Consider the following 11055-nt stretch of genomic DNA (forward strand, 5'->3'; position numbering starts at 1 on the left):
GCTAGTAGTTAAAATTTTATTCTTTTTATTATATTTCATTGCTACTTTTTTCTACTGCCTTCAAAGCTTACTTTGGGGAATATTTCTTATTTCTAGATTGCTGTATTTATCTTATTTCTATATTTATCTGTAGTCACGGAATGTTAGAGCTGAAAAGGACCAACTTCTCATTTTTCAGATGAGGAACTGAGGCCCAGAAAGGTCAAATAACTTACACAAGGTCACACGGTGGCAGGGCCCGGCCTCAGTCTCAGGTCTCCTGCCTCTGGGTCCAGTGTCTTTTCATTTAAAGCACTACATTAATAGAAGACCTACAGCTGGCGTCTACTTTTATGACACATGAATTTCCCAGGTATTTCAGTGAACTAATACCTATGCTTTAAGAAAAAATGTTCAAGACTTCTTTAGTTCATGAATCCAAAGACAAATCTGATTTTCAGTTTAGAAACGTTGATTTCCTTCCAAATTCAACATGTGCTCTACTTCGTACAATGGATGTCTTCCTTAAAAGCTGTTTGAAAAATGAATTTTTTTAATCAAATTCCGTTTTTTAGGAAAGAAGCTTCCTGTGTAAGGGAATCTTCTGGTGATTTATTTTGAAAAACAAATGACTTTCTTGTCAATGCCTCTCTCTTTTTTTTTTTAGTGTGAACTTTTGTAATTGGTGTTTATTTAAAGTAGGGCAAGCCAAAATAGGCTTTCCTAGAGTCTACTTTATCCTTCCCTTCTTAAACTTTATGAGATATTTTCAGACTGTTAAATGCTCATGAGATACTTACTTGTGTTCTAGAAACTTCACCAAGCTTGATTTTTTTTCCAATCCCTGGGCTCAAACTCTATGTCCATCTTATCAAACAATAACAGAATACCGTAGTCAGCAGCGAGCTCTGCATGCAGTCTTTTTTCCAGAACATTCTTTGCCTAATGCCCTTTAGCGTGACTTTGCCTTTAGCTATTCTTGGGTTTCCTTCCATAGTTCATGCGTACCTCACTATTCTGTGGAGTTGCAAGGAGTGCCCCTTTAGGACTGTTGGTCATATGGAGTGGTATGTCCAGGCTTTTCCATTATTCCCTTGTTTCTCCTGGACCTCTCTGGTTTCCCTTTTCAACAATGTTCAGAGATGGGTGGGATCTTCCCCATCATGTAGACCAGGGGGGTGATAAACTTTTTCTGTAAAGGGCCAGATAGTAACTTTTTCAACTTTGTGGACCACATGTGGTCTCAGTAGCAAAGTCTTCTTTGTTGTTTGACCTTTAAAAAGGTGTGTTTACAGCTTAAAATATGTAAATACCATTCTTAACTCTTGGGCCATAAAAAGCCACAGGCTGGATTTAACCCGCTTGGCCTGTCACAGTTCACTGACCCCGGGTCCAGACTATCTTCTAGAACAGGCATTGCCGTGACCCGCCCCACGTGATAACTGTGTTGCGTCCTGGGTAACGTGGCTCACTGCCCTCCCACGTACTGCACTGTCACACCAGTCTACACAGAGGTGGGTGGAGAGGGGCTGCATGTGCCAACCATCATTCTCCAGTAGGTGCCCCTTATGTGGTCTCATTCTCTCTCTCTCTCTCTCTCTCTCTCTCTCTCTCTCTCTCTCTCTCTCTCTCTCTCTCTCTCTCTCTCGTTCTCTAGTTGTCTCTCTCTAGTTCTCTGTCTCTCTAGTTCTCTGTCTCTAGCTCTCTCTCTCTCTGCACCCCTCCCTCTCATTTTCACTGACTGCCTTGGTGTCGGACCCCTCATTGTTTTCTCCAGACATCTTGTCCTGCCTATCCAATGTGCCTCTGCTTCCTCAAATTTGGGGTAAGCTGGCAGGAAACAATGGCTTTCTGAGCTTTCTTATTTCTTTTGTCCCATATTACTCCCCAAACTGTGGTTGAAGACCCCTACCCTGGGTCACCTGTCCTGCTCTGCCCCATACTGCCATCACTAGTTTAAGACCTGTTCTACACTCAACCCCAGCAAGCAAACCAATGAGTCACAGAAGGTATTCTGTGCCTCCAGCTTTCCCTGCTTCCGGGGCCCTGGCCCCCGCGGATGGACTCCTTGGGATGCCCCGGGCTGTACCACAACCAGCCGCCTGCTTCCTGGATTCCTTAAAGCTTCTTCTCATCTCTCTCCATTTTGCTCCATGTCTACTTCTAATGCTACTTGGGAGTATACATCTGACTCACATTTTCATATTTGCTCATATAAACACAGAGGTGGGGGATTTGTGTCAATGAGGCGTGTGCCTGAGTGTGTGAGCGTGGGTTCTCCACCTGGACTGTGAAGGCCCCGTTCCCTAATGTGACTCTCTCACACGTGCACACACAGCCCTTCCAGTGCTCACAGCAGTTCTCTGGTCCAGGTCCAGATCTGATAGGGCTGGTCAAGGAGATGGGGGCTCCTGAGGCATTTGCCTTTTCTTGTCTTTCCGCTGGCTTCCGCTGGCTTCTCCCAGGAAGCCATTGAAGAAGCTCCTGTGTGGCACTTCTGGATAGACCAACATACAGAGAGCTAGGACTTTCGTTCTATCAGGACTCAGTCACTCGGACACACCTCTCAGGCTGCAGGTTTCCTGTCTTCGGATCTTTAGCTTGCTTTCTGTCATTTGAGCCCAGGGATCTACACACTTACTGAAATCTAAACTTTAAGAAGTCAGAGACATGAGTTACCTTCAGGATTTCCTGATTTGAAAGCATCTGTGAAAGTTTCTTTCTGCCTTTTGTTTAAGATTTCTAGACTTAGGAAGGGAACCAGACTTACACCTTAGACTTGACTCTAAGCAGCAAAAGTACTGCACTTGCCAAAAGCAAAATGAAGAAGGATTGGCTAGTCCTACTATGCACTTACAGGTCCATGCTCGCTGAGTGCCAACAATGCACTTAGAAAAATCAGGAAGACAGGAATGTATAGACCAACATCCTGAACTGGAAGGCAGAGATAGGGCAGTCCCCTCAGCGATGACAATGTGTCCCTGGAGGAAAAGTTCAGGAAGCAGCAGACACTAGGAAAGATCAGAACCCCAATCTTCCTGGAATCCCAACACAAGATGGAAGGGAGCCCTCTGTGGGGTGATATGACAAAGGCTTTTTCTTGTCTTTCTTCCTTTTTTCCTTCCTTTCTTCCTTTCTTTCTTTCTTCTTTTTAAACAAAAGCATTCCTTACTGGCTTGCTACCAGCAATTGAACTGTATTCTTTATATAGCTAGAGCTGTTTGTGTCTTCTTAAAATAAACAACTTCTGTTAAAACGGTTTTCTGTTTCACCCTCTGGTTTTCATTGTGGCAAAGATGCCTTTCTATTCAGACACTAAGCCCAGGTTGGGAGCACGTTTTACCGACCACACAAGTGTGGGGCCCACACACGTGGAATCTGATTCTCCCCACCCCCCAGTGGCCAAAACAGATATATGAGACACAGCATCTTGCAGAAACCTGGCACACTGAGCCAGGAACCTGAGCTACACAGGCCAGTAATCCGTGTTCAAGGACTCATCTCAGGGATTCGAGTTCAACTGCTGATGGAGGCAACAAGGGGTGAAGTGGGCGGCAGTTGCAGGCTCCTGAGGGGAGGCGGTTGCCATAGCAACTGTGCTTAGGGATGCACTCCCTCTTTGTTCTCTGGCTCAATGAAGCCACCCAGCAGGGCAGTCCAGAGTGAGTCTGGGCTGGGAGCAAAAAACGCAGACCAGATGTGGCCCAGATTACTTGTCTCCCTCAACGAGGGTACAAGGGTGCGGTCCCACCCGGCAGGTGGTGTCAACTCCCATCCCAAAGGGGCTTTGTTTCCTGTTCCCTTCTGATCCAGACCTCTAAGGCCTTGCAGTCAGCATCCTTATCTCCCCAGGCCCGGTGCTAGCTCATGTCCACAAAAAGACACCAGAGCTGGGAACAACCTAGGAAGGTTACAAGGGAAGAGAGAGAGGCCAGGGTTACTCTTAGACATTAGCAGGTGTTAAGATTTAAGATCAAGGTCAGAGAAGGAGGCTGGCTCCAGGTAGGCGTCCTGCAAGCACTACCTCAGTGGGACCCTGCAGTTCAGGGTCAGAGCCTCCTAGCGTCACTGCACCATGATTTGGGGAAACTTTTAGGGTCTGACTCACCGTGACCAAACTCAACAGACACATCAAGGACAGAGTCCAGTGTATTAATTAACAAAAGAGAGAGCACAGCTCTAAAGCACAGGTCATACACAGGAGGTGCGGGGGTCAACGGAGCTTACACACATTGCACAGAGTACACAATGTTGTTCTTCAAGTTTTAGAAATTGCGATGCGGCACAAGCTCTCTGATTCCTGTAGTTCGCCACCACTCCCTGTTGTACTGGACCAACCAGCTTCATTCACCTGAAGGCACTTGAGCCCGTGACCCCTGCTGCAAGGAAGCAGACCCTGGGATGGAGTCTTAGGGAATCTGTAGGGATGCCATCTGTGGGAGCAAAGGAAAGGAGACAGCCTTGGGCAGGAGAGAAGGGGCAGCGATGCAGGCACCACGAAGCCTCGGGTGACTCCGTGGTGTTCCAATGACCCGTCAGGTTTGTCCTGCGCTGAGTCAAAGGGCCCGACCTCGGGTGAAGTAACCTCCAGCTGAGGCAATCTCGAAGGAGCTGACAGCTAAAGAAGGTTCTTTGCTCGCAGCACTCCCAGCAGCGGGGACTACAAGCCCACCCTTGACAGGACATCTGCCAACACAGTTCTGTGCTCACCACAGGTGTCCGTCCCAGCAGCAGTGTGGACTAAACACTTACAAATTCTTATTTTCTGAGTCCCACTCCTTTTATACTGGATTCATTAGGTTTGTAGCTTTCTTAAATTGGATACATGCTAGTAGCCTTAACCGAATTTGGTGATTCACAGCCCTCATCAATGCCCACTCACAAACCCTTCCAAGGGGATATGCAAACCAAGTGTAGAGTAGGGACTGATACAGACACCAGGCTGGTCCAGCGGAGCCACTGCTGAGACTAGTTCACTGGGCGGCCCCAGCCATCCGCACCAATGGGCTTCATGTTCCTCTTAGGTCTGAGTCGGCAGTCTGGATACGAACTCCTCTGCTCACCTCTGCCCTCGGTGCTTACTTCATACTGCTCTAAGCTTCTGCTCTGCCACTCCGTCTTCCACCACTCCCCTTCCTCCTCTCCTTTTCATTGTACCCACTGGAACCCCAATTCTAGGACAAAGAAATACCGCTACAACCCAAACAGAAAGATTCTGCCCCCCAACACCTTCCTCAGCCGACACCTGGCTTTTTCCTAAGAATTCTGCTTCTGAAGGCCTCTCTTGAGATTCTTTACCCTCCCCAAATACTTGTGCATCTGGAGGGGGAGTGCATTCCTCCCTTACTCCCCACTACACCTTCCAGACCATGATTGCTGAACCTCTCCGCCAGTTCCCTCCCTTCACGTTTTCTTTCCACCCCTAGACATGCCCAAGTCCAGGATCACTTCCAATTCGCACGGAAGACCCAGTGCAAATCCCCAGCTTCTCCTTTCATTGGCCTCCCTCTGATGACCCCCTTTTCTGCTCTGGTCATTTCTGGCTGCTTCTAATTTCTCAAGGAAGCAAAGCTATCAGCCGAGGTGGTGTGGCCTTCATCAGGAAGGGGTCACTCTTTCTGAAAAGAACAAGGCAATGTCCTGGGATTCCTTTCTCCTAACTCTTTCCGGTTGGAACAGAAATATATCCACATCTCTCCCTCCTAAAAGTAACTCTTCCTGGACCTCACATCACTTTCTAGCTACCATCCTGTGCCTCATCTCCTTTCTTTAAAACTAACATCGTGAAATAATTGCCAGCATTGAGCAGCTCTGTTCCACTCTGATCTGATTGTGCCCCCATCCCTCTACTGGGTCCACTGTCCTGAGGACCCCTGAAGACCTCTATGTCAAAGAATCCAGTGACACTTTCAGTCTAATCCTATCTTATACCTTCGAAGCACTTGGTACTGTTGACCACATTGCACTCTCCTGGTTTCCCCACTCGCTTATCTGACCACTCCCTCAAAATTTCATTTGCTTCTTCCTCTGCTCTCCCTTGGCCTTCTCCCCCTTTTCCTTGACAAGCATTCCCCGGGTGGTCTTATCCACACTGCTCCTCTCCCTGTGTTTCCTGTCTTGGAGAATTGTATCACCATCCACCCATTTGCACAAGCCAGAGGCCTGGGCATTTTCCTAGATGTCCCCCCTTCTCTCCTACATCCAATAAGCTTTGCAGATTCGACCATATAAAGTTATCTTGTGTCCCTTTAGTCCTTGTTTTATTTGTTGTTGTAGGTGTTCAGTACATATTGAGAAGCCTATCATTCTACTTTATTTATTTCACATGATAAGAAAAATTACCTTCACACCATACTATAAAATCAGTTCCGTAGATAAAAACCTAAATATAAACAGCAAAAATATAAAGTTTTTGAAAGATAGGGTAGGAGAATATCTTCATGACCTCAGAGTAGAGAAAGATTTCTTTTTCTTTTTTAAAGATTTTATTGGGGAATTGGGGGAGGGGAACAGAGTTGGGGAATTGGGGAAGGGGAACAGACAAGCCGTCGTCCCTCTGCTCTTCAGTCTAGTTGTGGAGGACGTTGCTTCACTGGCCCATGTTGGTATCGTCACCACGCTCCTCCCGGGTGAGGCAGTCGCTTGCCGGCCACTGGATGGTTGCTCACGCTGGCTACCAGCCACTCATGGTAGCTCACAACAGCCCAGCTCCTGGAGCTGTTGTTCACCATCCTAGCTGCAGAGGGCGCAGCGCCATTGGCCCACATATGGGATCCGAACCGGGGCCCTGCCGCTCAGAGCCGGCGTCCCAAGCCAACTCCCAACCAACACTCTACTCGGCCGGCCCAAAAGATTTCTCAAATAACAGATAAAACCACTAACCAGAAAGGAAAAAGAAAATTCAACTACATTAAAATTAGGAAACCATTTAAAAAGGGAAAAGGCAAGCCACAGAAAAGGAAAAGATATTTGCAACACATATAACCAACCAAGGATTTTCAGAATACACAAAGAACTCCTAAAATTCATCATTAAAAAGTCAGAAAACTCAATAGAAAAAAGTGCACAAGACTTGTATGGGCTCATGATAAAAGAAGAAATCCAAACATCCAATAAACATGTGAAAGTGTTTAACCTCACCTGTCAGTGGAGAAATGAGCAGTGAGGGAGGAGGGAGTACAAAAGGGCAGGGGGGGCTGCAGAGGTGTTGGATATGTTTGTATCTTGATTGTGGTTCTGGTTCCACAGGTGTTCACTCATAAGATTGTCACTTTAAATATGTGTGGCTTGTACATCAAGTATACCTCAATAAAGCTGTAAAACACACATACAATCACACACACACAATGACATACCATTTGACATCCACCAGACTGGCAAAATATTTTAGTGTCTGGCAATAACTAGTGCAGGATGTGTAGGAACAGAAACTGTGATACACCGCTGGTAGGGATCTAAATTGGTTCAATTACCTGGGAAAACAGTGTATCTTTATCTATTAAAGTTGAAGATACGCATCCCCCAGGACTCAGCAATTCAACTCCTAGATTTATATCCTAGGGAAATGTGTATATATCTTTCCTGAAAGATATATAGAAGACTCATAGCTGCATTTCACATAACAGCCCAAACTGGAAACAACCCAACAGTTCATCAAAAGGACAAGAGATAAGCTGAGGAATACTATATGCATGAAGGAACACATACAGTATGATTCCATTTCTGTAAAGTACAAAACCAAGCAAGACTAAATTCCTGTTTAAGGATGCATCCATAGATGATAAAAATGTAAAGAGAAGCAAGGAAATTGTTATAAAAGTTAAGAGTTTAAGAGTGTGGCTACTTATCAGAGGAAGAGTAAATTGTAACTGCTGAGGACACTCCGGAGGCTGCTGGGACGCTGGCAGTGGTCACGCTGGTGCTCACTTGTAACTATTTTTACAAGCGTTCAAACAAACGGTACATTTGATTTAAGCACTTTTCCATATGTATGTACACGTGTGTGCTATTTAACAATAAGAACACATTTTTAAAGACCCAGGATACAATTGTGAATTACACCAAATTTTAAGGAAGGGCTGCAGGTAAAGGAGTCTAGGAAAAAGACAGGGCAGGCAGCAAACCAAGAGAAAAAAAAAACCCAAATTCCCAAAAGGGAGTGGACAAGAACACCAACCCTTATCCGCCCTTGCTTTGCAAGACACACCAGAGCAGGGCTGAGAGCCACCAGCTTGCTGCACAAGGGAAAAATGAGTGAAGGCACAAACAGACGAGAAGAAATACTATAAGGACACAAACATATGGGAAAATGTCTACTTTTCCTTAACGAGCAAAGACATACAAAATTTAAAAACTTGAATGGCCATTTTTTTTGCCTATTATAGTAGCAAAAATTGAGAGGAGGTGGAAGAAATTGCAATATGTCAGGCTGGAGAGAATACCAAATTGATGCATGGTTACTGGCTGCTAACACTATGAATAAATAGCATCCTTTTAAAATAAAATCTGGCAATACACATCAGGAAATTTTAACTGCTCATATCATTTTACTCAGTAATCCTACTTCTGGGAATCTATGCTAGGAAAGTTAGACACAATGTGATATATAGATGATGTATTACAGAATTGTATGCTTGAAACCTATGTAACTTTACTAACCATTGTCACCCTAATAAACTTTAATTTGAAAAAAAAAGAAATAGAACTGAATATATCAGTAATGAGAATTTTTTTAAAACAGAAAATTAGACAAAGGAAAGAAAAGAGACTCATATGAATGAGTCTGGAGCAAGGGAAGCAAAAGAAAAAATAAACAAATGGGGCTACCTCAAACTAAAAAGTTTTTGCACAACAAAGGAAACCATCAACAAAAGGAAAAGACACCCTACAGAATGGGAGAAGATATTTCCCAATGATACATCTGATAAGGGGTTAATATTCAAAATTTATAAAGAACTCATAAAACCCCACACCAAAAAAACCCAAACAATCCAATTAAAAAATGGCCAAAGCACCTGAATAGACATTTCTCCAAAGAGAACAGACAGATGGCCAATAGACATATGAAAAGATGCTCAATATCACTAATCATCAGGAAAATGCACATTAAAACCACAAAGAGATACCACCTCACTCCTGTCAGAATGGCCATCATTAATAAATCAACAAACAAGTGTTGGTGAGGACATGGAGAAAAGGGAACCCTCGTGCACTGTTGGTGGGATTGCAAATTGGTGCAGCCACTATGGAATACAGTATGGAGGTTCCTCAAAAAATTGAAAATAGAACTGTATGATCTAGCAATTCTACTTCTGGGTACTTGTCTGAAGAAACCCAAAATACTAACTTTAAAAGACATATGCACTCCTGTGTTCACGGCATCATTATTTACAATAGCTAAGATATGGAGCAACCTAAGTGTCCATCAACAGACGACTGGATAAGGAAAAGGCGACACATATATACAATGGAGTATTACTCTGCCATAAAAAAATAATGAAATCTTACCTTTTATGACAACATGGATGGACCTAGAAGGCATTATACTAAGAGAAATAAGTCAGACAGAAAAAGTACTCATATCTAGAATGCATAAAAGAGTTCTTACAAGTTAACAGTTAAAAAAAACTGGGCAAGCCCGGGCGCAGGCGTGGGGCCGCAGAGACTAGTTGCTGGAGGCTGGGCTCCTGTGGCTCTTTATGCTGCCGCCCCATCTCCCAGCTGTGCGGGGCCAGAGGCTGCTGGGTGAGCCGGGGGGAGTCCCACCTTAGACTGGGCTGGGGCAGCGGGAGCTAATGACCAGGTCTGCCTTTTCATCCTTTTAAATCAAATGGAAGGAGGGGAGCCCTAGGTGAAAATTAGGTTATTTCAAAAGCTGAAGCTGAATGTAATGTTAAATAATGGCAACAGGTGACTTAAAGAGAAGCTTACGGAACCTAGAACAAGTTCTCTGCTCGCTAAATTATCCTCAAGAGGTGGATTGTGTAGGTTTGGTAAAGGGAGATGTAGCAGCATCTTTGCACATCATCAGCTATTCCCTTACCTCATATTCACCTTATGTAGCAGAACTTTTGATGGAATCCAATCTAGAGCTCATAGCAAAGAATGACTTGCGCTTTATAGATACTGTCTATAAGCTTCTTCGTGATCACTTTAATTATAAACCAATCTTGACAAAAAAAGTAGTTTCTCCAGTGTGGATTTACAGAATAGAAAATCCAAATTATTTGTGATATTTTGAATTGTGTGATGAAAAAGCACAAAGACTTGAGTAGTCTTGAGAAGACTTCATCATCACAACAGAAAAAGAAAATCAGTTCTGTTAAGTCAGAACCTTCTTCAAGCAGTGAGAAGACATCTACAGAACCTGTTGGCATTGACATCACTGGCAGGTTTATGACTTCAGGAAAGAAGAAAGCTGTGGTGATCCGTCACCTGTATAATGAAGATGGTGTTAGCATTCCTGAAGATACATTAAGTACAGTAACAGATGTTAATGAAGCGTTTGATGTGGGTAACCTAAAGGATACTGAAATAAAGGTTCCCGAAGTAAAGCTCCCTGAAATCAAGTCTGAGCAACAAGATATAGAAGTTAATTCTGAGATTACTGCACTACAGACTATGCTTGCTGAATGCCAAGAAAAGCTTAAGAAACTGCCTTGGATAGAGAGTAGATTAGACTCTTTGGAAGAAAAAATGAAAGGAAAAGTGATGGTAAATGAAAAAACTTGGACTAGTCTTCTAAGTCGTGTCACTCTTCTCGAAACAGAATTGCTTTTGTCCAAAAAGAATGATGAATACATAGAGTTTAATGAAATGAAGGAAGACTATGCTTCTAGTAGTGACGTGGATATTCTGAAATCAGACAGAAAAAGCAAAGAGAGAGAAGCAAGCATTCCTCCATCCTCTGCTCCTAGTACAGCATCAGTAGATTCAACTCCCAGAACCTCAACTATTAAATACTGTGGTTTGAAAGATGTTTCAGAGGAATCAACAATCCAGAAAATGGAAAGGATGAAAAAAATGTTTGAAGAAACTGCAGAGTTACTGAAAGGTCCAAATCACTAATTATTGAAT

At 43.9% G+C, this 11055-nt stretch overlaps 1 pseudogene; it reads left to right on the forward strand.

Annotated features, from left to right (window-relative positions):
* Positions 1-9770: 9770 nt before the first annotated feature.
* LOC109374763 (centrosomal protein of 44 kDa pseudogene) lies at positions 9771-11055 on the forward strand (annotated as a pseudogene).

The sequence above is a fragment of the Hipposideros armiger genome, unplaced genomic scaffold (assembly GCF_001890085.2).
Source record: "Hipposideros armiger isolate ML-2016 unplaced genomic scaffold, ASM189008v1 scaffold_861, whole genome shotgun sequence".
Classification (NCBI taxonomy): Eukaryota; Metazoa; Chordata; class Mammalia; order Chiroptera; family Hipposideridae; genus Hipposideros; species Hipposideros armiger.